Here is a 26,491-nt window from a genome sequence, read left to right as displayed (position 1 = left end):
AACAATGCAAGCACGTAGGTGTTAATATAAGGGCTAATCATATTAACGAGTTAGTTAAGAAAGGTTACAGATATCTTCACATGGTTATGAGAGTATTTAGGGGTTCAAGAAATGATTTAAAAGAGAGGGCGTAGTATGTCTCTAGTAAGACTGCATTTAAACTATGGCTCCAGTGCATGGGACCCTCACCAGGACCACTTGATACGAGAACTGGAAAAAAATTCAGAGTAAAGCAGCGCGATTTGTTGTGGGTGTTCCGGCAAATGAGTAGTGTTACAAACTTTGGTTTGGGAAGACTTTGTAGGAAGGAGACGAGATGCTCGACTATGTGGTATATTTCCAGCTGTCAGTGGTGAGCTGGCGTCGAGTGACATTAGTAGAAGAATAAGTTTAGTGGATCTTTCAAAAGTAGGAAAGATCATATTATCAAGATAAAGTTGGAATTTAAGAGGACAGATTAAGTCAAATATTCATTTACCGGATGAGGAGTAAGGAATTGGAATAAACTATGAAGGGAAATGTTCGATAAATGTCCAAGTTCGTTGAAAATATTTAAGATAAATCTAGTTAAACAATTATAAATACGAGGTAAACAAATATTATGGAATCTGCCACCTGGGCGATCGCCCTAAATGCAAATCATTGATGACTGATTGATGAATTGAAACTTATAACTCAGGAACCTGTTTCATTGGCTAACTTCAAAGAGCCATTCGTTATCTCCTAAAGCACTTCAAACTTTGATCGACCTTAAATTAGAACAGTAATGAGATTACAAGCGGTCCGTATATCGCCTCCACAGTGGCATCCCCTAATAAGGCGCAATGCTATGCTGTCCACTACGAACGAGTCTCAACAGAATAAGAAAACATCATGGATGTTGTGCTTGCTCGACTTTAAAATGGGAATAACACAATCACCTGTACGTTACTGTTGAAGTGAACGACTGACAATCAGTCATACCGCCTTCGAGTGTCCGGTTGGACCTTATCCACTCACAAGGTAGTCTACTGGCTGAAATATGCTCTGTAATCTTAGTGTTAAGATAGTAATTCAGTGTGTACTTCAGAAGTTCTGTAGTTTATAATGGATTTGAAATAGTACTATTCATGAGCGAAATACCTTGTAGAAGAGAGATGTAAAGAGACCCAGCCGCCAGCCCCAGAAGTACATTTACTTTCATGAATTTTGACTGCGCAGCCGGGAGGCTAGTTTGGACCTCAAGATCAGCTGTCATAGATGGCCCAGGCGTCACTGAAGATGCATACTAGGGGAATGTGGAGTGAGGTAGTTTCCCGCGGCTTTCCTCACCGAGCCAGAAGTTGCTATCACAAATCAGCCTGCCGAGCTGACTGAAATTCCCGTAGCAACCGACCCCATGAGCAACACTTTTACACCAGTCATTACAGAAGGAAGGAATGAAGGTAACCAATTTGTTGTAGCTCATACCACTAGACACAGTGCACTGTAAACACTAGATCCCGCCAGCAAAGGCGTTGCACATTCATGACTTAATTAAATGTATAACGCGCCATTCTCCATGGCTTAAGCACGCACTAGGAGTTCCATTGGTTCAGATATAATCTACTATGGTGTGATTACTAGCAAGCAAGAGAAATACATTCCGTCACCAACCCGCGCACAATAGAAACACAACTAAATGCAACCTGCTGCACGTAACCACCATCCGGTATAAACCTACTGACTACTGAAATAGTTCAGCTCTTCCCCACTATCCTACATAGAATGCGCCCCTATCGCGCTACGGAAACCTAAGTACTGGAGGCCTATTTCTGCACACGCAGGCCAGTCTCTGTCATGAGAATAGTGACACTCCCTTCGAGAAGCGCCGCATACTGCCCGCACGGCAAGAAAGAAGGTCATTTCGTAGATGCAACCTACCTTAGCACGCAGTCCTTCGGCTCCCGTGCCTAACAATGGTCAACTAGCTCGTAAGTTAAAAAGTTGGCAGCCTTGGGCACTGCCCGATCATGGTGTTCACGAGAAAGGAACAAATGAAAGTGAAATTGCACCTAAATATCTGCCCTGATTTATTAATAGTATCTACTTTACGTCCCACTAACTACTTTTACGGTCTTCGGAGACGCCGAGGTGCCGGAATTTAGTCACGCAGTAGTTCTTTTACGTGCCAGCGGCTTAACCGTCCAAGCCACTCAGTCTGGCTATCTCCCATATAACGGTGACTCGTGGTATTAATATTCCGCAGTACGTAATGAATCTTTGCCCATTCTAAGATTATATGCTTTGTACGTCATTTGCCTGGTGCGAAAATGGGAAACTACAGAAAACCATCTTAAGGGCTGCCAACAGTGCGGTTCGAATCCATTATCTTCCGATTGCAAGCTCACAGCTGAGCGGTCCGAACCGCACGGCCAACTCACTCCGTCATTTTAGACTACGAATCTTACATTCTAATTTCAAAATCGAATCGGTTGTGTACAGTTAACTGGAATCGGCTTAGTGTAGTCCGGCTCCATGGCTAAATGGTTAGCGTGCTGACCTTTGGTCACAGGGGTCCCGGGTTCGATTCCCGGCAGGGTCGGGAATTGTAACCATAATTGGTTAATTCCCCTGGGACGAGGACTGGATGTATGTGTCGTCGCAGGTCGCCTACGGGTGTCAAATCAAAAGACCTGCATCTGGCGAGCCTAACATGTCCTCGGACATATCCTGGCACTAATAGCCATACGCCATTTCATTTTCTGTTCAATTTAAACTACTGCCATTGAAATGTACAGACTCGAGAAAAAAATCAAATCTAATTTAGGATATTACTGTAGAAAATATAGGAGATTTGAAGACAGAATCGTTAGTCTAAAATATCTCCACATGTACAACGCCAGGGATGATCACTAAGCCTGAAAATTTCCTCAAATATTGTATAGAATACGTTGTGAAGCGGCGTGACACCCAGTGTGCGTACAGTGTGTTTGATCAGCAACAGGCTGAACGAACATCGTTATTTCCTTACTTCACAGTTCACTCCTGGATGGCCAACAAATGGCGGGGCGCAGGGCGGCAAAGAGGTGACGACACAAATAAAACGCCTGTGATTGTCCCTTTTACTGTCCGCAGTTACCTCACGTTCTCCCACCCACTGCTGCACCGCCTAATTTGCATAAACATTCTAAGAATGAGCAATTGTCCTCTATTCTTGTCAACAAAGAAATGTAATGCAACAATTCAACATTCTAGTGCTGTCTGCCAGACACGTTCACAAAAATGCAATGAACCACATTCAAGGTTTCTCACATCTCCTTTAGCTCAGGCCGCTAACCCACTATACCCGATTGCAGGAGTTTCGACAGCTCAGATGTAATCGACTATAGCCGATTGCAGGAGTTTCGTCAGCTCAGATATAATCGAGGTCCGCCTCTGTAGTGTAGTGTTTAGTGTGATTAGCTGCGACCCTCGGAAGTCGGAATTCGATTCCGGGCTCAGCTGCGAAATTTGAAAAGTGGTACGAGGGTACGAACGGGGTCCATTCAGCCTCAGGAGGTCAACTCAGTAGAGAGGGAATTCGATTCCCACTCCAGCCATCCTGGAAGTGGCTTTCCCTGGTTTCCCACTTCTCCTCCAGACAAATTTTGGGAGGGTACCTAAATTACAGCCACGACCGCTTCCTTCTCTCTTCCAATCTTCTCATCCCCCATAAGGACACTGCCCTTGGGATCTCTCACTGAGTCCGAGAGGAAAGCAACCCTAGAGGATAAACGCATTAAGAAAGAAAGATATAATTGACCATATTTTACTACAAGAGTTTTGACAACTCAGATGTAATTAACTGTGGTCGATCACAGGAGTTTGGACAACTCAGTTGTAATCGACTAGAGTCAATCATGGTGTCGAACATGCTAAAAATGCGTTTGACTTTACAATGCCTCTAGTCGGAGATACATGACGGGACCTAGCTGTTAGGCCCCAAACAAACAGGATACTTGTTGTGCTCCCTGTACTGATAATGGCTGTCGTTTTCTCAAGTCGAACATTTCTCTGTCACATCCATACTGACGTTGGAGAGGAACCTGATGTTCGTAGACTTTTAATTAGTTGCACACACAAAGAAGAGTTGAGGAGTTCCATATCAGTTGTGCCTCTTGTGCGAAGATGTGCTGTCATTCGCAGAACTGCCTGCCTCGTTTCGCGAGAACTGCTTCTTTCCTCGCTCTGACGTACAGTGCACACACGTAGAGGCGGGATGGGATGTGGGTTAATTAGCTAATATGCAGTCATTCCAGTTGATCACATGATTCATTAGAGCCTAGCGGCGCTAAGAATAGGGTGCATGATCAGCTCAGTGGCTCAGCTGTGAGCTTTCCCCAGCCGACCCTGGGTTGAAGTTCTCGGCAAAAAAACCAGGCAAGCAAATCAATGTTGAAAACGTCCTAGAGATATGAGCTACGAATTTTAGGTAAAAAATAATAATAATGTGTGATACCATATTCTTTATTTATTCGTAATAATTACAATCCTTTTCTAAATCGTCGTTAGCCGGTCGATTATATTAGCAGTTTGCTTTTCTTGTACCACTACAAGCGCTAATGTGAGTCAATGCATTGTTTCATTTAAGCACCACTAGGAGCGCTAACGTGAGTGAATGCATTGTTTCACTTAAGCACCACTAGAAGCACTAATGTAAGTCAATGCATTGTTTCACTTAAGCATCACTAGAAGCACTAATGTAAGTCAATGAGAGATTCACTTAAGCACCACTAGGAGCGCTAATGTAAGTCAATAAGAGTTTCACTTAAGCACCACTAGAAGCACTAATGTAAGTCAATGCATTGTTTCACTTAAGCATCACTAGAAGCACTAATGTAAGTCAATGAGAGTTTCACGTAAGCACCACTACGAGCGCTAATGTAAGTCAATGAGAGTTTCACTTAAGCACCACTAGGAGCGCTAATGTAAGTCAATGAGAGTTTCACTTAAGCATCACTAGGAGCGCTAATGTAAGTCAATGAGAGTTTCACTTAAGCACCACTAGGAGCGCTAATGTAAGTCAATGAGAGTTTCACTTAAGCACCACTAGGAGCGCTAATATAAGTCAATGAGAGTTTCACTTAAGCACCACTAGGAGCGCTAATGTGTGTCAATGCATTGTTTCACTTAAGCATCACTAGGAGCGCTAATGTAAGTCAATGAGAGTTTCACTTAAGCACCACTAGGAGCGCTAATGTAAGTCAATGAGAGTTTCACTTAAGCATCACTAGGAGGGCTAATGTAAGTCAATGAGAGTTTCACTTAAGCATCACTAGGAGCACTAATGTAAGTCAATGAGAGTTTCACTTAAGCACCACTAGGAGCGCTAATGTAAGTCAATGAGAGTTTCACTTAAGCACCACTAGGAGCGCTAATGTAAGTCAATGAGAGTTTCACTTAAGCACCACTAGGAGCGCTAATGTAAGTCAATGAGAGTTTCACTTAAGCACCACTAGGAGCGCTAATATAAGTCAATGAGAGTTTCACTTAAGCACCACTAGGAGCGCTAATGTGTGTCAATGCATTGTTTCACTTAAGCATCACTAGGAGCGCTAATGTAAGTCAATGAGAGTTTCACTTAAGCACCACTAGGAGCGCTAATGTAAGTCAATGAGAGTTTCACTTAAGCACCACTAGGAGCGCTAATGTAAGTCAATGTGAGTTTCACTTAAGCACCACTAGGAGCGCTAACGTGAGTGAATGCATTGTTTCACTTAAGCATCACTAGGAGGGCTAATGTAAGTCAATGAGAGTTTCACTTAAGCACCACTAGGAGCGCTAATGTAAGTCAATGAGAGTTTCACTTAAGCACCACTAGGAGCGCTAATATAAGTCAATGAGAGTTTCACTTAAGCACCACTAGGAGCACTAATGTAAGTCAATGAGAGATTCACCTAAGCATCACTAGGAGCGCTAATGTGATCAATGAGAGTTTCACTTAAGCATCACTAGGAGCGCTAATGTAAGTCAATGAGAGTTTCACTTAAGCACCACTAGGAGCGCTAATATAAGTCAATGAGAGTTTCACTTAAGCACCACTAGGAGCGCTAATGTAAGTCAATGAGAGTTTCACTTAAGCATCACTAGGAGCGCTAATGTAAGTCAATGAGAGTTTCACTTAAGCATCACTAGGAGCGCTAATGTGAGTCAATGAGAGTTTCACTTAAGCACCACTAGGAGCGCTAATGTGAGTCAATGAGAGTTTCACTTAAGCACCACTAGGAGCGCTAATATAAGTCAATGAGAGTTTCACTTAAGCACCACTAGGAGCGCTAATGTAAGTCAATGAGAGTTTCACTTAAGCATCACTAGGAGCGCTAATGTAAGTCAATGAGAGTTTCACTTAAGCATCACTAGGAGCGCTAACGTGAGTGAATGCATTGTTTAACTTAAGCATCACTAGGAGCGCTAATGTAAGTCAATGCATTGTTTCACTTAAGCATCACTAGGAGCGCTAATGTAAGTCAATGAGAGTTTAACTTAAGCATCACTAGGAGCGCTAATGTAAGTCAATGAGAGTTTCACTTAAGCATCACTAGGAGCGCTAATGTAAGTCAATGAGAGTTTCACTTAAGCATCACTAGGAGCGCTAATGTAAGTCAATGAGAGTTTCACTTAAGCACCACTAGGAGCGCTAATGTAAGTCAATGAGAGTTTCACTTAAGCATCACTAGGAGCGCTAATGTAAGTCAATGAGAGTTTCACTTAAGCATCACTAGGAGCGCTAATGTAAGTCAATGAGAGTTTCACTTAAGCATCACTAGGAGCGCTAATGTAAGTCAATGAGAGTTTCACTTAAGCACCACTAGGAGCGCTAACGTGTGTCAATGAGAGTTTCACTTAAGCATAACTAGGAGCGCTAATGTAAATCAATGAGAGTTTCACTTAAGCACCACTAGGAGCGCTAATGTAAGTCAATGAGAGTTTCACTTAAGCACCACTAGGAGCGCTAATGTAAGTCAATGAGAGTTTCACTTAAGCACCACTAGGAGCGCTAATGTAAGTCAATGAGAGTTTCACTTAAGCACCACTAGGAGCGCTAATGTAAGTCAATGTGAGTTTCACTAAGCACACTAGGAGCGCTAATGTGTGTCAATGAGAGTTTCACTTAAGCACCACTAGGAGCGCTAATGTAAGTCAATGAGAGTTTCACTTAAGCACCACTAGGAGCGCTAATGTAAGTCAATGAGAGTTTCACTTAAGCACCTCTAGGAGCGCTAATGTAAGTCAATGTGAGTTTCACTTAAGCATCACTAGGAGCGCTAATGTGTGTCAATGAGAGTTTCACTTAAGCACCACTAGGAGCGCTAATGTAAGTCAATGAGAGTTTCACTTAAGCATCACTAGGAGGGCTAATGTAAGTCAATGAGAGTTTCACTTAAGCACCACTAGGAGCGCTAATGTAAGTCAATGAGAGTTTCACTTAAGCATCACTACGAGCGCTAATGTAAGTCAATGAGAGTTTCACTTAAGCACCACTAGGAGCGCTAATGTAAGTCAATGAGAGTTTCACTTAAGCATCACTAGGAGGGCTAATGTAAGTCAATGAGAGTTTCACTTAAGCATCACTAGGAGCACTAATGTAAGTCAATGAGAGTTTCACTTAAGCACCACTAGGAGCGCTAATGTAAGTCAATGAGAGTTTCACTTAAGCACCACTAGGAGCGTTAATGTAAGTCAATGAGAGTTTCACTTAAGCACCACTAGGAGCGCTAATGTAAGTCAATGTGAGTTTCACTTAAGCACCACTAGGAGCGCTAACGTGAGTGAATGCATTGTTTCACTTAAGCATCACTAGGAGGGCTAATGTAAGTCAATGAGAGTTTCACTTAAGCACCACTAGGAGCGCTAATGTAAGTCAATGAGAGTTTCACTTAGGCACCACTAGGAGCGCTAATATAAGTCAATGAGAGTTTCACTTAAGCACCACTAGGAGCACTAATGTAAGTCAATGAGAGATTCACCTAAGCACCACTAGGAGCGCTAATGTGATCAATGAGAGTTTCACTTAAGCATCACTAGGAGCGCTAATGTAAGTCAATGAGAGTTTCACTTAAGCACCACTAGGAGCGCTAATATAAGTCAATGAGAGTTTCACTTAAGCACCACTAGGAGCGCTAATGTAAGTCAATGAGAGTTTCACTTAAGCATCACTAGGGGCGCTAATGTAAGTCAATGAGAGTTTCACTTAAGCATCACTAGGAGCGCTGATGTGAGTCAATGAGAGTTTCACTTAAGCACCACTAGGAGCGCTAATGTGAGTCAATGAGAGTTTCACTTAAGCACCACTAGGAGCGCTAATATAAGTCAATGAGAGTTTCACTTAGGCACCACTAGGAGCGCTAATGTAAGTCAATGAGAGTTTCACTTAAGCATCACTAGGAGCGCTAATGTAAGTCAATGAGAGTTTCACGTAAGCATCACTATGAGCGCTAACGTGAGTGAATGCATCGTTTAACTTAAGCATCAATAGGAGCGCTAATGTAAGTCAATGAGAGTTTCACTTAAGCATCACTAGGAGCGCTAATGTAAGTCAATGAGAGTTTCACTTAAGCACCACTGGGAGCGCTAATGTAAGTCAATGAGAGTTTCACTTAAGCATCACTAGGAGCGCTAATGTGAGTCAATGCATTGTTTCACTTAAGCATCACTAGGAGCGCTAATGTAAGTCAAGGAGAGTTTCACTTAAGCATCACTAGGAGCGCTAATGTAAGTCAATGAGAGTTTAACTTAAGCATCACTAGGAGCGCTAATGTAAGTCAATGAGAGTTTCACTTAAGCAAAACTAGGAGCGCTAACGTGAGTGAATGCATTGTTTAACTTAAGCATCACTAGGAGCGCTAATGTGAGTCAATGAGAGTTTCACTTAAGCACCACTAGGAGCGCTAATGTAAGTCAATGAGAGTTTCACTTAAGCACCACTAGGAGCGCTAATGTAAGTCAATGAGAGTTTAACTTAAGCATCACTAGGAGCGCTAATGTAAGTCAATGAGAGTTTCACTTAAGCATCACTAGGAGCGCTAATGTGAGTCAATGCATTGTTTCACTTAAGCATCACTAGGAGCGCTAATGTAAGTCAATGAGAGTTTAACTTAAGCATCACTAGGAGCGCTAATGTAAGTCAATGAGAGTTTCACTTAAGCATCACTAGGAGCGCTAATGTAAGTCAATGAGAGTTTCACTTAAGCATCACTAGGAGCGCTAATGTAAGTCAATGAGAGTTTCACTTAAGCACCACTAGGAGCGCTAATGTAAGTCAATGAGAGTTTCACTTAAGCACCACTAGGAGCGCTAATGTAAGTCAATGAGAGTTTCACTTAAGCACCACTAGGAGCGCTAATGTAAGTCAATGTGAGTTTCACTTAAGCACCACTAGGAGCGCTAACGTGAGTGATTGCATTGTTTCACTTAAGCATCACTAGGAGGGCTAATGTAAGTCAATGAGAGTTTCACTTAAGCACCACTAGGAGCGCTAATGTAAGTCAATGAGAGTTTCACTTAGGCACCACTAGGAGCGCTAATATAAGTCAATGAGAGTTTCACTTAAGCACCACTAGGAGCACTAATGTAAGTCAATGAGAGATTCACCTAAGCACCACTAGGAGCGCTAATGTGATCAATGAGAGTTTCACTTATGCATCACTAGGAGCGCTAATGTAAGTCAATGAGAGTTTCACTTAAGCACCACTAGGAGCGCTAATATAAGTCAATGAGAGTTTCACTTAAGCACCACTAGGAGCGCTAATGTAAGTCAATGAGAGTTTCACTTAAGCATCACTAGGGGCGCTAATGTAAGTCAATGAGAGTTTCACTTAAGCATCACTAGGAGCGCTAATGTGAGTCAATGAGAGTTTCACTTAAGCACCACTAGGAGCGCTAATGTGAGTCAATGAGAGTTTCACTTAAGCACCACTAGGAGCGCTAATATAAGTCAATGAGAGTTTCACTTAGGCACCACTAGGAGCGCTAATGTAAGTCAATGAGAGTTTCACTTAAGCATCACTAGGAGCGCTAATGTAAGTCAATGAGAGTTTCACGTAAGCATCACTAGGAGCGCTAACGTGAGTGAATGCATTGTTTAACTTAAGCATCAATAGGAGCGCTAATGTAAGTCAATGAGAGTTTCACTTAAGCATCACTAGGAGCGCTAATGTAAGTCAATGAGAGTTTCACTTAAGCACCACTGGGAGCGCTAATGTAAGTCAATGAGAGTTTCACTTAAGCATCACTAGGAGCGCTAATGTGAGTCAATGCATTGTTTCACTTAAGCATCACTAGGAGCGCTAATGTAAGTCAAGGAGAGTTTCACTTAAGCATCACTAGGAGCGCTAATGTAAGTCAATGAGAGTTTAACTTAAGCATCACTAGGAGCGCTAATGTAAGTCAATGAGAGTTTCACTTAAGCAAAACTAGGAGCGCTAACGTGAGTGAATGCATTGTTTAACTTAAGCATCACTAGGAGCGCTAATGTGAGTCAATGAGAGTTTGACTTAAGCACCACTAGGAGCGCTAATGTAAGTCAATGAGAGTTTCACTTAAGCACCACTAGGAGCGCTAATGTAAGTCAATGAGAGTTTAACTTAAGCATCACTAGGAGCGCTAATGTAAGTCAATGAGAGTTTCACTTAAGCATCACTAGGAGCGCTAATGTGAGTCAATGCATTGTTTCACTTAAGCATCACTAGGAGCGCTAATGTAAGTCAATGAGAGTTTAACTTAAGCATCACTAGGAGCGCTAATGTAAGTCAATGAGAGTTTCACTTAAGCATCACTAGGAGCGCTAATGTAAGTCAATGAGAGTTTCACTTAAGCATCACTAGGAGCGCTAATGTAAGTCAATGAGAGTTTCACTTAAGCACCACTAGGAGCGCTAATGTAAGTCAATGAGAGTTTCACTTAAGCATCACTAGGAGCGCTAATGTAAGTCAATGAGAGTTTCACTTAAGCATCACTAGGAGCGCTAATGTAAGTCAATGAGAGTTTCACTTAAGTATCACTAGGAGCGCTAATGTAAGTCAATGAGAGTTTCACTTAAGCACCACTAGGAGCGCTAATGTAAGTCTATGAGAGTTTCACTTAAGCATCACTAGGAGCGCTAATGTAAGTCAATGAGAGTTTCACTTAAGCATCACTAGGAGCGCTAATGTAAGTCAATGAGAGTTTCACTTAAGCACCACTAGGAGCGCTAATGTGAGTCAATGCATTGTTTCACTTAAGCATCACTAGGAGCGCTAATGTAAGTCAATGAGAGTTTCACTTAAGCATCACTAGGAGCGCTAATGTAAGTCAATGAGAGTTTCACTTAAGCACCACTAGGAGCACTAATGTAAGTCAATGAGAGTTTCACTTAAGCATCACTAGGAGCGCTAATGTAAGTCAATGAGAGTTTCACTTAAGCATCACTAGGAGCGCTAATGTAAGTCAATGAGAGTTTCACTTAAGCACCACTAGGAGGGCTAATGTAAGTCAATGAGAGTTTCACTTAAGCACCACTAGGAGCGCTAATGTAAGTCAATGAGAGTTTCACTTAAGCACCACTAGGAGCGCTAATATAAGTCAATGAGAGTTTCACTTAAGCACCACTAGGAGCGCTAATGTAAGTCAATGAGAGTTTCACTTAAGCATCACTAGGAGCGCTAATGTAAGTCAATGAGAGTTTCACTTAAGCATCACTAGGAGCGCTAATGTAAGTCAATGAGAGTTTCACTTAAGCATCACTAGGAGCGCTAATGTTTGTCAATGAGAGTTTCACGTAAGCATCACTAGGAGCGCTAATGTAAGTCAATGAGAGTTTCACTTAAGCATCACTAGGAGCGCTAATGTAAGTCAATGAGAGTTTCACTTAAGCACCACTAGGAGCGCTAACGTAAGTGAATGCATTGTTTCACTTAAGTACCACTGGGAGCGCTAATGTAAGTCAATGAGAGTTTCACCTAAGTCCTTAGAACTACATTCGTTATGGATATTTTTCAAAACAATCAGAAAACGCTTGAGAGTATTGAACCAAGGAACACGTTACAGAAATAATTTTTTTAAATACCTTAGTTTACCTAGGATTGGAATCAAAAAGAAAACGAGTAAAGAAAATAGTGATTTTAGGCTGCTTTTCCGGAACTGCATTTAGGCGGGAAGTGATTTTTGAATTTTGTTTTTTTGTAGATTGATAGAGCTATCCGAGACTTGTCCCTTCAGCTTTCGGCGCAGTAATTGAGTAAGTTTTAAGTTTTTCGTGGTATGTGGACCCCTACTTTGTCTGTTGAGAAATGTTTGCAATATTAAAGTATATGAGCAGGAAGAGCACAGGGTGACTTCAGCGCCCTCAGAAATGTGTGGCTCAACCTGAAGAAAGCGTTTTTATGTGTCTCCTTCCCACGCACTAGTGATGGCAAAATCGAATACTTTTAATATTCGAATAACCTCCATCCGATTATTTCGATAATGGAATAAATAATCAAATAAAGTAATCGAATGATTTCCAAATATCACTCAGTTATGTCGTATAGAATATTCGGATGCGTCCTAAATTCATTTTTCGGTTTAAGTGTGTCGGATAGACAATCGATTCAAATAAGCGAATAGATGAACTCTTATAAAAAGTAGAATTACGTATTTTTTCAAACGTATCTACAAATGTTGAAAGTAATGCAGTGAACTAATTCATTCTTATGCATTTCCGAATGAATAATCGAAAAAATAATCGAATGGAAAATCCACTACTGGATTCTAATCGAGTTTCGGATAGATAAACAAAAAATAATCGAAAATATCGGATGGAAAAAATATTCACTATTCGATATCCTGATTCAATGGAATGAATAATCGAAAAATAATCGAATGGGAAATATAATCGAATAATCGAATAAAATGCAATAATCGAATATACGATTACTTGTATTCGATTATACCATCACTACCACGTACGATTCTTTCACACTTTACTGCATCTCCTCTTTCGAATTTTTTTCAAGAAGACAGGATGGTAAATTTTTCTCCCGGTACCTTTTCGTCGCAGAAAGTTGGCAACCATCATGTCGTAATTACTTCTGTTTTGGTTCCCCTATCGGAGCTACTGTAGAGTGGATGACTTCCACTTTTTTCTTTAAGTTGCATTTTATGATAAATTTTATGGGGCTGCAATTGTCGTTTCCAAATTTATTACCGTAATCAGGGATAGAGACTCCAGTGGTGCTATGGTGCTCAAGGACCCCCCGGACATTTTTGTGTGAGTGCCCAACACTTCCCTCCCCACAAACAGAGAGAAGAAACTTTGAACAAAATAGATAGTGGCAAAATAAATGAAAAATAAGGGGAATTTTAATCATAGTTCTTAACCCTGGCATTACGAAGTTATTTTTATATCTACACTACCAAACGGGGTAAGGGAGGCTGAGGAGCCCACAAAAAATGTTTCGCTTCCTTATTCTCAACAACAAGTGAGTTACGTGAATGTTTTTTACTATATTTCAATTTATTTAGGATCAACCTCCTGTATTAACTAAGAACAAGGTAAAACTTATAACATTTTCTGTACAGTTCTATTAAGTGAGGAAAAGTCTACATTATAAAGAAACAGTATAACGAGTGCGGCAGTTTTGCGCTGTAGAGATGGTGTCTCAGGATCTTGAAGGAGCCTCGGATGACGAGAGTCACAATTCCGGGAATGAGCTTCATTGGAAGATGGAAACGGTCCCACGTGACGACAAATTGACGAGGTACGGTACACGAGCTCCAATCATTATCCATGAAGGTGGTATTTAGACTTGTAGTAAGGGACAGTGGGTTTGTATTTTTTAATATTTTCTAATTTGACCTCCTCTGGCTGACTGCTATGGTGCTCGAACCTCACAGTAGGATCTAAGATGAATTCTTGAGAACTGTTGTCCTTTAAAGACTATGATGTCAATTCTCTGCGAACTACCATACATGGCCACTTCATGTACATTGATTCATCCAAAACTTGATGAAGGGTAATTGATTTCAGATGTTAAATTTACTGAAGATGGCTTTAAATATATGGGTTTATACATGTAAATGAGAACGTCATTTTACCGCCTTGAGAAGACTTAAAACTTACATGCGCAGTGTCCGGCTCCATGCTGACCTTTTGGTTCAAGGGGTCCCGGCTTCGATTCCCGATCTCTTCATCATGAGATTTGATCTTAGATATGTCCCCGTCACCTACCACGACGTCAAATCGAAAGACCATCACCAGACCTCTCCAGAGGTCTCACGCCACACAATGCAATCAACCATGTCCATAACGAAGAAGCAAAACTAAACTGAAGCTCGAAACTGTGGCGAACATTTTCATCAAACGATCGACTGTTCGTAGGAACACTCTTTATGAGTGAGAACTAGAAGTTCCACAAAGATTTTAAATTTTGTACTCAAGACTTAAGAATTTCAGTTTTTCTCCATTAGTGTTATTATTATTATTATTATTATTATTATTATTATTATTATTAATAGTGAGGAAAGCAATGGAAAACCACCTCACACGTTATGTGAACCGCTTAGACTGATTGTGATGGTTCGATCAGCTTCCGCTTCGAACGCTGGCGATGCCACGTCTTGGGGGCCATCTGGTGGCGATTGAACGTACCATTTTCCACTTCTATTATAACGTTCCAGATTTAAAGTGTCATTGTTTAAGAAGCCTTTCTCGTGGACAGTCGAGATTTCTTCTGAGGACGCAGAGCACAGTTCTCGGCGAAACGTTAAGAATTTCACCTTATTTTGTTGACACGACATAAGCTCAAAAGACTATAAAGTATCATGTCTTTAAGTACGGGCCGTGAAAGCATTAATGACAACATATCTCACTCCTCTTTTCCCTAGTACGCCTCTTCAATGACGCCTAGGCTATCTATGGCAGCTGTTGGCGGAACTGTGGAGGATCAAACCAGCCTTCAGGGTGAATACCCAACATACATACACAACACATTATATTAGTAATAAACGCCAAATTTGCTCCTTTCAGCTCTGTTTGGTATCACTCTACGAGAAAACTGAACTATTAAGATGTTTACATCAATATTTTAGGGACATATTTTGTATCTTTTAGCTTCCTTCCTTTTTAATTCACATATACTTAAAATGTAAATATCTTTTACTTTTCATGATAAAAACACACCTTCATCCTTTACGTGAATTTTATGTCGATTGTGTGCGGATTTACGTGGACTTTTATTTGTACCCATTCACTACTGTTGAAAAAGCTGCTATTAAAACAATACTTTGTATTCCATCAAGTGTTCCTCACTCAAGAAACACCTAAACTTTCATTTCGACATTTTCCGGAATCTTTCGGTTTTTCGGCTGCGAGTATTTCCGTTGCACCGACGCAGATAGGTCTTTTGGCGACGATGGGATAGGAAAGGACTGGAAATGGAAAGGAAGCAAACATTGCCTTACTTAAAGTACAGCCTGGTCTGAAAATAGGAAACCACGGAAAGCCATTTTCAGGGCTGTCGACAGTGTGGTTCGAACACTATCTCCCGAATGCAAGCTGATAGCTGCGTCACAAAAATCGCGAAGGGTAGGTCCCTTCTCCGGACACAGCGGGAGATCTCACCTCTACCACCTCAAGGGCAATGTTCTGGAGCGTGAGACATTTGGATGCGGATACAACTAGTGAGCTGGACCAGTACCTCACCCAGGAGGGCTCACAAGATATACTGAACAGGGGCCTATTGGGGGATGGGAAGATTGGAAGGCATGGGCAAGGAAGAGGCCGTGTCCTTAAGTTAGGTAGCATCCCGGCATTTGCCTGCAGAAGAAGTGGGAAACCACGGAATAGCACTTCGAGGATGCCTGATGGGGGATCGAACCCCTCTCTACCCGGATGACCTCCCGAGGCTGAGTGAACCCCCTTTCCTGGCCTCGTACCCTTTTCCAAATTTCGTAGCAAAGCCGGTAATCAAACCGGGGCCACCACCGGTGGCACGTAATCACTGTACCCCTACACCACAGAGGCGGTCATAATACTCATCAAGCTAGGATGAAATGTATGAAGGTATCAAGCTTCGGGCCTCCGGGAAGTGGGTAAACACTACATTTGCACCGAGTAACCCAGCTCTGTGCTAAGTGCCAACTAGCAGCTCTGTACTCAGAGACAGGTGGGTTCAATCCGTCGTCACCCATCCTCGAAATGTTTTTTCCGTGGCTTCACATTACAGCTCCAAGAAAATGCCAGGATTGTTCCTTTCCCAAGGGAACGTCCAATTCCTTCCCATTCCTATCCCTTACAATTACACCTACACCCTCACACAGCGGTACAATTTTCTCATCTCTATGGGGTGCATCGACAAATTAACTACAGTGTTGGCAAGCTTTCAACAAACATTTCACTCCCTGTTATAGATGAGCCCCTGCCCCAGGTGATTCACTTGCCGTGTCCTCTTCACAGGGATAGGTTTATCCCACCAAGTCTCTTATGCATGAAATATGATTCATTATCAGTGAACCTGAAACTCAAGGTAAACTCACCACACCGTGACAAAATATCCGCATATTTCACGCATAGACTGTTCTCATTCTCCTGGAAGATAGAACACAATTGAAGTTACATGTTTCGTCGTGCTTTGCGGACACCTTAATGCCACAACAGTGAAGTTCCAAGAGCGTCAGCAAATTACTTCTCACAAAGGCGGTAAGGCAATAATTGTGCCGTTGCCACATCATATTTATCTTCTTCGTTGCGTAATGAAGGCACCTCCGTCACGCGCTGACACTGCTTCTGTTCCCGTGTAATATCTTTGTTTTTATCTAGCTGCGGAACCTGTCGGTTACAGGCTAAAATGGTACTGTATTGAACGACAGCATGGACTATACAGAGTGTAACAATACATTTCATGACACATTCCTCACACGTAGAAGAAGAAAATATATTATATGTTTATGAGTCCAGAAACGCTGTATTTACACGTTAAAACTCATTTATTACAACACTACATAGTACATACGGGGGATCGCGGAGACCCATCGTAACAGAGGGAAAAAAGGCCAATATTCATTCGATTGATAAATAGCCTACATACATACATTGTCATTATAGACTGTTATGCCTTTCAGCGTTCAGTCTGCAAGCCTCTGTGAATTTACTAAACCTCGCCACAATCCTCTGCTTGCAACTAGTGTTGTGGCCTCATTTAGTTCTATAACTCTTATCTTTAAATCATTAGAAACTGAGTCCACCGAGTGAGTTGGCCGTGCGGTTAGGAGCGCGCAGCAGTGAGCTCGCATCCAGGAGATAGTGGGTTCGAACCCCACTGTCGGCAGCCCGGAAGATGGTTTTCCGTAGTTTTCCATTTTCACACCAGGCAAATGCTGGGGCTGTACCTTAAATAAGGCCACGGCCGCTTCCTTCCTATTCCTAGGCCTTTCCTGTCCGATCGTCGCCATAAGACCTATCTGTGTCGGTGCGACGTAAAGCAAATAGCAAAAAAAAAAAAAAAAAAAAAAAAAAAAAAGAAAGAAACAGAGTCTAACCATCGTCGTCTTGGTCTCCCTCTACTCCTCTTACCCTCCCTAACAGAGTCCATTATTCTCCTAGGTATCCTCCTCCATTCGCCTCGCATGACACCACCACCGAAGCCGGTTTATGCGTACAGCTTCCATCCATCGATTTCATTCCTAAATTACCCTTTATCTTCTCATTCCGAGTACCCTCCTGCCATTGTTCCCACATGTTTGTAACAGCAATCATTCTCGCTATTTTCATGTCTGTTACTTCTAACTTATGAATAAGATATCCTGAGTCCACCCAGCTTTCGCTCCCGTAAAGCAAAGTTGGTCTGAAAATAAACCGATATAAAGGTAGTTTCGTCTGGGAGCTACTTCCTTCTTACAGAACACTGATGATCACAACTGCGAGCTCACTGCATTAGCTTTACTACACCTTGATTCAATCTCACTTATTATATTACCACCCTGGGAGAACACATAACCTAAATACTTGAAATTATCGACCTGTTCTAGCTTTGTATCACCAATCTGACATTCAATTCTGTTGAATTTCTTACCTACTGAAATCAACTTAGTCTTCGAAAGGCTAATTTTCATACCATACTTATTACACCTATTTTCAAGTTGCAGTTTTTCGGCACAATCTGCCATTAAGACCAAGTCGTCAGCATAGGCCAGACTGCTTACTACATTTCCACCTAACTGAATCCCTCCCTGCCATTTTATACCCTTCAGCAGATGATCCCTGTAAACTACGAACAGCAAAGATGAAAGGTTACAGCCTTGTCTAACACCTGTAAGTACCCTGAACCAAGAACTCATTACATATCAATTCTCCTTGAAGACCAATTGTCAACATAAATTCATTTGATTGCTTTTAACAATCTACCTTTAATTCCATAGTCCCCCAGTATAGCGAACATCTTTTCTCTCTGTACCTTGTCATATTCTTTCTCTAGATTTACGAAACATAAACACAACTGCCTATTCCTCTCGTAGCATTTTTCGATTACCTGGCGCATACTGAAAATCTGATCCTGACAGCCTCTCTGTGGTCTGAAACCACACTGGTTTTCATCCAACTTCCTCTCAACGACTGATCGCACCGTCCCTTCCAAGATGCCAGTGAATACTTTGCCTGGTATACTAATCAATGAGATACCTCGATAGTTGTTGCAATCCTTCCTGTTCCCTTGCTTATAGATAGGTGCAATTACTGCTTTTGTCCAATCTGAAGGTACCTTACCAACACTCCATGCTAATTTTACTACTCTATGAAGCCATTTCATCCCTGCCACACATATTGTTGACAAATGCTGCACATATCCCAGTCTTGGCATTCTTCCTGGCAAAGAGAAGCAACTTCGATAACGTCAAAATTTAAATTATAACATTTTGAAATAAAATAATGATAATTTTTCAGGGTTTCCTCCCATCGTCCTGTACTACAATATGTACCTCATTCAGGTGAATAGGATTTATATTAGATTTTATATAACATATCTACTAGTGGATCCGCAGCATTCGTTATACATAGGTGAGGTAACTCATCTGGATAGGCCTGGCGTAGTCATGTTGTTTACCGACCCTTTTCAATATATAATATCGGTAGATAATAAGCGACTCATCTTAGAACACTTCTCTCTGTGCTTCCTCCATTCGGCCGTACTTGGATGTTAACATTTTCAAAGAATCTTGCCCGAGATGGTGCAACATACAACTGGCCGTTACTGAACACTGGTTCGGGTAAGTAGACACGCACTTTATCAAGAGCTTGTCCCTGTAATGGTCATACGACTTGATACCTTCCCGCCTGTGCGCACGTCCATGTTTTCTATTAGCAGCATGTAAGTTGTTAGGAAAGTTCTGCCATCCGTTGGGTATTTAGAAGCTGGGGAATGTCAGAGAATGAAAGAGTATATAGGACAGAATAATATTCTTCCACGATCAGAGGAAGTGTGTACTCTGTGGCTTCACAGGTAGTAATCAAACATGGCTGCATTGCAATGACATTACTAAGGATGAAAATCACATATACCAGAATATTAATGCAAGTGTTGGTCGCTTAGCAACCTGCTGTATTGCGGTTAGCGTAGGCTTTCGCCTGCAATTGTTGGAGTGACCGTTTAATGACTTGATTTTATGATCACGCAAAGCTGTCGAGACCTATCAGTGTCTCATGATTCACCGTTATGTAATTCCGAAGAGAATAAAATAAACATGAAGCAAATCGGTCCAGTATTTATTTATTTATTTATTTATCTTATGGCAGAGGCATGAGCAGTACATAAATTACAGATTTATATCTACATTATTTACATAGGTAATCACCTGTGGCGTCACCAGGAAAAATTCACTTGTTTCTCCATTGAAACATCTCAGTGGGCATTCTTGTGTGCTGTGCTTCACAGTTTGCCTCTCAGCACCACAGTCGCAGCAGGATGGTGATTTTTTCCTCCCTGTATACAGCAGATCTGCACACACACCATGGTTAGTCCGGATCCGGTTTAACTTGGACCATACTTTCTGAGGTTGTTCAAAGCCAGGTACCTTCTGTGTAATACACGAAATATCTATGGATTCCGCTGAAGCAAATAGTCTCCATTCATTAGACCATCTCTCAGTCAGATTGAAATGATTGGCTACAAGGTTCTCCGCCGTACAGATGGGTGGACGTCTTGACTTAAGTCTGTCTATATGTAGGTGGGGATATCCTCATGAATGGGCAAACTGTGATTATTCTGGATCTTATTGTATTCATTCATCAGAGCAATGCATCTACGGAGGTGGGGTGGAGGAATATGGCTTAGTACGGGCAGCCATTGAATTGGAGTTGATCTGATCGTGCCCGTGATCATTCTCATTGTGTCATTTATCTTAACATCTATTCTCTTCACATGAGGACTGTTCATCCAGACGGGGGAACAGTACTCCGCAGTAGAGTAAACCAGACTTAGAGCTGAGCAGCGTGAAGTAGTTGCACTTGCACCCCAAGAAGAATTACACAGTTTTCGAATTATGTTGTTACGCGTCTGAATGTTGGCAGCGCTCTTTCTCAGCTCTTTCAAACCTGTTTTCAGTAAACTCTTTTAATATATATAGATTTACAAAAGAAATAATATTTCCAGGTGCTCAGAATGAAAACTCGACAAAAGCACAGTGTATGTTAGTGATTGAGGTTCATTTTGTAGGTGGAGGTTTAATACACACTTTAAAGAGGGAAAGTACGACTATCCTTATAAGATTAGAATTTTCATGGGAAACAGTGATACATTGTTAAAAAGGCGGTAATCTTCGAAGGTCTTATTTCAAACACGCAGGAACAGAACGTACCAGCGTCACACATCAAACTCTTTCTTGTATGAAATGTTCGAACTGCCCTCAGTAAGCGTTGATACGTGTATCTTTGCAATGAATCTCGGATGTGTTCACGGATCGCATATGCATGTGAGCACTAATAAAAGAAAATCGTCGGGGTAGGGATTTGAACACGGATCTCCAAGCTGATAGCCTCGCGCCCTAGCAAGTACGCTGCAGTAACAGGTGTATTTGTGTTTGATGCACCGCTCTCAAGCCGAGGTTAAGCCGCTTGGATACTTAGAAAGATCGCCTCGCAAAGCTCATTAAACGCTCTCGCGAAATTATATGACAGGCTAACTTCAGCAGCTGATAAAATAATAATGGCGAGTGATATCTAAACTTTCTTCAAATAATTTATCAGTATGACCAACCCTCTAACGCTCGTAATAATAATAATAATAATAATAATAATAATAATAATAATAATAATAATAATAATAATTGTTACGGGGATACCCGTGGAATGTAGAGGTGAAAGAAGGTGCGAGCTGGAATGGGTCTAACTACAAAGCTGAGATATTGCATTAAAGGTTATATTTTCGAAAATAGCAAAACTTAACAATTTCCACATAGAATTTCAAAGTTTGACCAATAACAACAAGTTAACAAATCAGGTACAAGATCAGGAAAAGCCAAGATCTAGAGATAATTTACCAATCTGGGCTTCGAGCCCCACTTTTCACAATTTCTGAGCTCTCAGCTCACAACCACATATTTATCAAAGGGCAGAAAACCCCTAATAACATGGAGCACTTGCTCCCACCTAGCAATATCGGGCCTCCTAGAGGCACATATCCAAATACAAGAAAGAGCTGACCCACTCTCAATTTTTCAAGCCTATTAAAGGCAATACCAGACATTTACACATGATTGCCATCAAGGCACAACTGACAACGAAACAGGGGTATCTTGTACCCAACCTACTGGGCCTTAGCCGACAAGAAAAAGTTAAGTAAATGGCCCGCAACACCAAGTAGAATGGAGGCGTGTACTTGCACTCCTACGTGAAAGCTTTTTAAAACCTAAGAGGCACAAGGCCGATGAATCAGGGGCTATTCCCAAACTTATGGAGGTGTCTCGTATAAAAAAGTTAAGACATTACAGAAAGGAAGAAAACCAGTTACAAAACGTAGTCACCTCAAACTAGTATGAAGGGGAGCTCGAGAGGGTAAAGCACTCTCTATCCCCGAATTACAGTTAAAGATATTTGAAGTTTTGCAAAACGATGGGAGATTACATGTTTTTTACATAGCAAATGTTTCGGACCTTCCCCGCGGATTGAACTGCTGAGCTAGCAAGAAATAAAGATGTTAAGTGGCCATTAGCTTGTTGAAGAGCTGCTGCCGGATGAAAGAGGCGCTACCGTCTCCTGCTACACTTCCATACACCATGCTAGATGTTGTTAGAGTGGCCGAGAGACAGGAAAATCAGTAATTTCTATACTCTCGGGGAAGATTCGAGACCTTTCATGAATAATTAAGACACACCCACAGGCGTTTATTGGGTAGCTTACAGTAACACATCAAAATCGAAGAAGAAAGACACGATTGGTAAAAAATTTATTACAGAAATTCTGGATTGGCTAAGTTCAAAACTGGTGGAAAGAAAATATTTATATTGCCAACCCACAAATGAAAGAACGAAATTCAGTAAAGAACAAACTTATGAATATAACATTTCTTCAAATAAAGTTCTTCCACTTCGCACCAGGGTGCATGGTCATAGTTTTTTAGTAGAGACATCTATAAGAGAATGTGCACACTTCTTGATCAATGGAAAACAAAACAAGTTGAAATCCACACAGTATTGACAACTTCGTAATCACAAAATATACGGTAGTGACATCTTCTGAAAAACTTATGAATTGATGCAGTTTTTAAAGTTCAGAGTTTCTCCTGCAGAGGAGTACTTTAAGGCGGAAAATTCAAATGTGCGGCGTAGAGGTGTACCGGCCGGCACAATAATAATAATAATAATAATAATAATAATAATAATAATAATAATAATAATAATAATAATAATAAGCAAACAAAGAAAGAGTCCCTAACCTCTAAAGAACACACAGACTCACTTGGAGCAGATATAATAAAAGATCTATATCTCGAAATCAAAATTAAGACATCATAACACTGTAATCAAGCCTGAAGCACTACATGCATCTGCAACACTGATCATTGGGGGCAGATCATTGATTAAGGTTGTAGAAGGGCAGGAAATAAAAATCTTAATGGAAATTCTCGAACCAGTCTGTACAGGAGGAATTTGGGTGATAAGGAAATCTCATGACCTGCACACTCAGGAGAATTCTCAGACCTCAGATACATTTAGGAAATTCGATGGACATATTCTCAGAATGAGTAATTAGAGATTGACCAAAAGAATTCTGAACCTTGTCCTGTCAATGGCTGCTCGAAGTTGGAAAAGATCTTTATTTAATAGACATCACAGATGACATTGTGTTCGACAGATCTAAGTTAAGAAAATTATTCGACGATCAACACTTTAAACATCCTCCAAGCACTACCGCCAACAAAACCTGGTCAGAAGTTCACAGGAAAAGCCACAGCGAGAAGATGAAGATATTTTGGGAGAAGAAAAAGGCAACGGCATCAGTTAAATAAGTTCCATTGCCCCTTGTTTGGGCATAACGAAGAAAGAAGAAAGAAGAAAAAGAATATGGTTTGTTTATTCTGGTAAAGTTAGGGATATACTCACATTCTTACACTTAGCCAGTCTTAACCTAGAACACTTTAATAATAACTACTGACGACAATGATATGAAAACGATATTAACAATAAATGTACCCGTGGAGCAGAAAGAAACTAAAGAAGGTGCTGGGGTGAATGGACCTATCTGCAATATCAAAATTAATTTAAAACTCGAACTGAAGGTTATATTTTTCCAGAAAACAACTACAACTTAACAATTTTCACTTGGTGAACATAAAAAACATATCAGGTACAAAAGCAATCTTGAAACAAGACTAGGAAAATTCAAGATTAGTGAACTTTTACAAACTCTGGGCTTCAAGCCCCTAATTTTACAATTTTAAAAAGGAAGAGGTATTATTTAGTGAGGGGCAGAAATCCCCTAATTCAAGAGCACTTGCTCCGTAAATCACAATATCTAGCCTCCCAGAGGCACACTTTACCGTTACAAAACTTTAAAAAGAGCTAACAGGCTCTCAGGTTTCCAAGCCTACTCAAGGCAACATTGCATGAAAAGTGACAAACTCTGGCCTTTCAAGGCACTATTTACAAATAGAAATATTATTACACAGAGGTATCTCGTACCCAACCTACAGGGCCGTTGAGAAAAGAAACAGGTTAAGTAAACGGCCTGAAACACAAACTGAATGGAGGCGAACACTGCGCCCCAGATAATGAAAAATTAAAACCAATAGGGCTCTCGGCCGAAGAAACAGGGGCTAATCCCAAGCTACTGAGGCGGCGCGGATGGAAATAACTGTAATACATTACAGAAACGAAAGGTTGTGAAAACGTCGCCACCTCAAACCAAGATGAAGGGGAGCTCGAGAGCGTACATCATTCTCTATCCCCGATTTACACTTAAAGATTTTATGAAATTTTTACCTTAGCCGAAAGAAAGTTACATTTTAGAAAAGTAGGTTACTTGGTTAAAGATTCGGACCTTTCCCTTGGGATAATCTGTGTAGGTAGCTATGACAAGAAAGATATAATTTATGTGGCCATTACCTTATAAATGTTCTTCTGCCGACGAAAGAGACCGCCCGCCTCCTGCTTAACACACACACTCTGATAGACGACGATCAGTTGGCCAAGAAACGAGAAAAGCCGCAGTTTATGAACCCTCGTGGAAGGTTTGAGATCGTTCAAGACTAAACTAGCCACACCTTCTCGATTTTATTGGTTTAGTTCAAAAGTAACAATCAAAATCGAACAAGAAGCCTGTGATAGGTTGAAAATTAATTACAGAAATTAGTGATTGGCTAAATTCAAAACTAGCGGAAAGAAAAAGGAAATATTGCCAACTCAAAAATAAATGAGCATCAATCAGTTACAAAAACCTAGAAATACAAATTTTCTTTAAATTATAAGTTCTTTCACCTTGCACCAGAGGGCATGATCAAAAATGTTCTTTAGTGGTGTCATCTGTAGAAAAATGTTCAAACTTCTTAATGAATGGCAACAAAACCGGGAGAAATTCACTCAGGTTAGGAAACTACACAATTACAAAATTACATAATATTTCGGTGGTGACATCTTCTGATTAAAGTTCTAAGTTCCTTTAGGCGCAAATTTTGAATGCGCGGCATTGAGGTGTACCCCCGGTACATTAACAATAATAGTATTAATAAAAGTAATCACACGTAAAGAAACAAATCATATCATCCATGTAACACACATCGTACGTAGAGTACATTAAAATATGTTAGTAATGAGTACTATATATACTACTTAAGAGAAAGTTTCAAAAACATAGACATTTCAAGACGATCCCGAGATATCGCCTTCAACTGAGAGCTGAAGAGAAGAATTAATATAATTATAATAACAATAATAAGAAGAAGATTTATTAAAGGAAAAGGGAAATAATGTTGAAGAGGAGGTAGGAAGAAGTGTTTCCAGGTCAAAACTTGATGATTCATGTATGTTTGCGTAGTATTTCGACACAGGTATCTTCCAAAGCTGCTGGACGTACTTCTAACGTTCACTAGTAAGAGATTCCATTGTCGCGCTGCGGTAAGGGTGAATGTCGTTCTGTGTACAGGAAGGTGCTGCAGGATGAGGTATTTTCGTTATGCTCTGTGGAGAGTAATTTGATGCGATCATGGTATGAGGCTTGTGAAGTTTTAAGAATATTATGCAAAAAAACAAAGAGAATGAAGTGTGCGTCGTTCTTGTAGGCAAAGCCACCCGAGACAGATAAATCTTACACAAGCATTGTGAACACGCTGTAATTTCCTTCCCCATTCTACTCCTACTGTAGGTTGTTGTAAACTATATCACAATAATCAAAATCAGGTCATGCGAATGATTCAACAAGAATTATTCCCTATTCAGGTTGTTTCCGACTACCCTGTGTAACTAGAAAAACCAGACCTTTAATGCCTCCTGATTACTTGCCATGAGTAACAATAATTTCGTTCAGTGGAAATAATATGACATGCACTGACACTCCAAATGCCATGCCATAGTTCGACAAAGCTTTTAGAACATAACAATTAACTTTGTTACACTTTTCATGCAGCCTCATAGTTATTTCCTCCATGTCTTCAGTTATACAGTTCCCGTACTACTCTGTCATACTACTGACGTCAATAAGTTCATGGAATGGCTCCTATAGTATAGGCAACACGGCGTACACTCGCGTATGATAGTCTCCAACTTCTTGGACTAACACTTACAGTATAGGCAACATGGTGTACACTCACGTACTACAGTCTATACGTTCCTGGACTGGCGCCTACAGTGTAGGCAACACACTGTACACCTGTGTACGTACTACAGTCAATATGTTTGTGGACTGGTGTTAACAACTCAAGTATCACATATTCTTCTGACCTGTCTTTTCGCGTCTTTTTCCCGTCGTGGTGATCCGGGTGATTTCCACTTGATCATCTCAAACGTTTCGCTGGAGGATTTGCATAATTTTTGGCAGAACTTGAAATGTGCCCGT

The 26,491-nt window shown here is 40.9% G+C and overlaps 1 protein-coding gene across 1 annotated transcript in view; it reads left to right on the top strand.

The window, feature by feature from the left end:
• Positions 1-26,491, top strand: part of LOC136866960 (uncharacterized) — a 540,004-nt gene that overhangs the window by 297,220 nt on the left and 216,293 nt on the right. The window lies entirely within an intron of this gene.

The sequence above is a fragment of the Anabrus simplex genome, chromosome 3 (assembly GCF_040414725.1).
Source record: "Anabrus simplex isolate iqAnaSimp1 chromosome 3, ASM4041472v1, whole genome shotgun sequence".
NCBI lineage: Eukaryota > Metazoa > Arthropoda > Insecta > Orthoptera > Tettigoniidae > Anabrus > Anabrus simplex.
The sequence above is the reverse complement of the archived record's forward strand: the minus strand, read 5'-3'. Positions and strand labels throughout refer to the sequence as shown.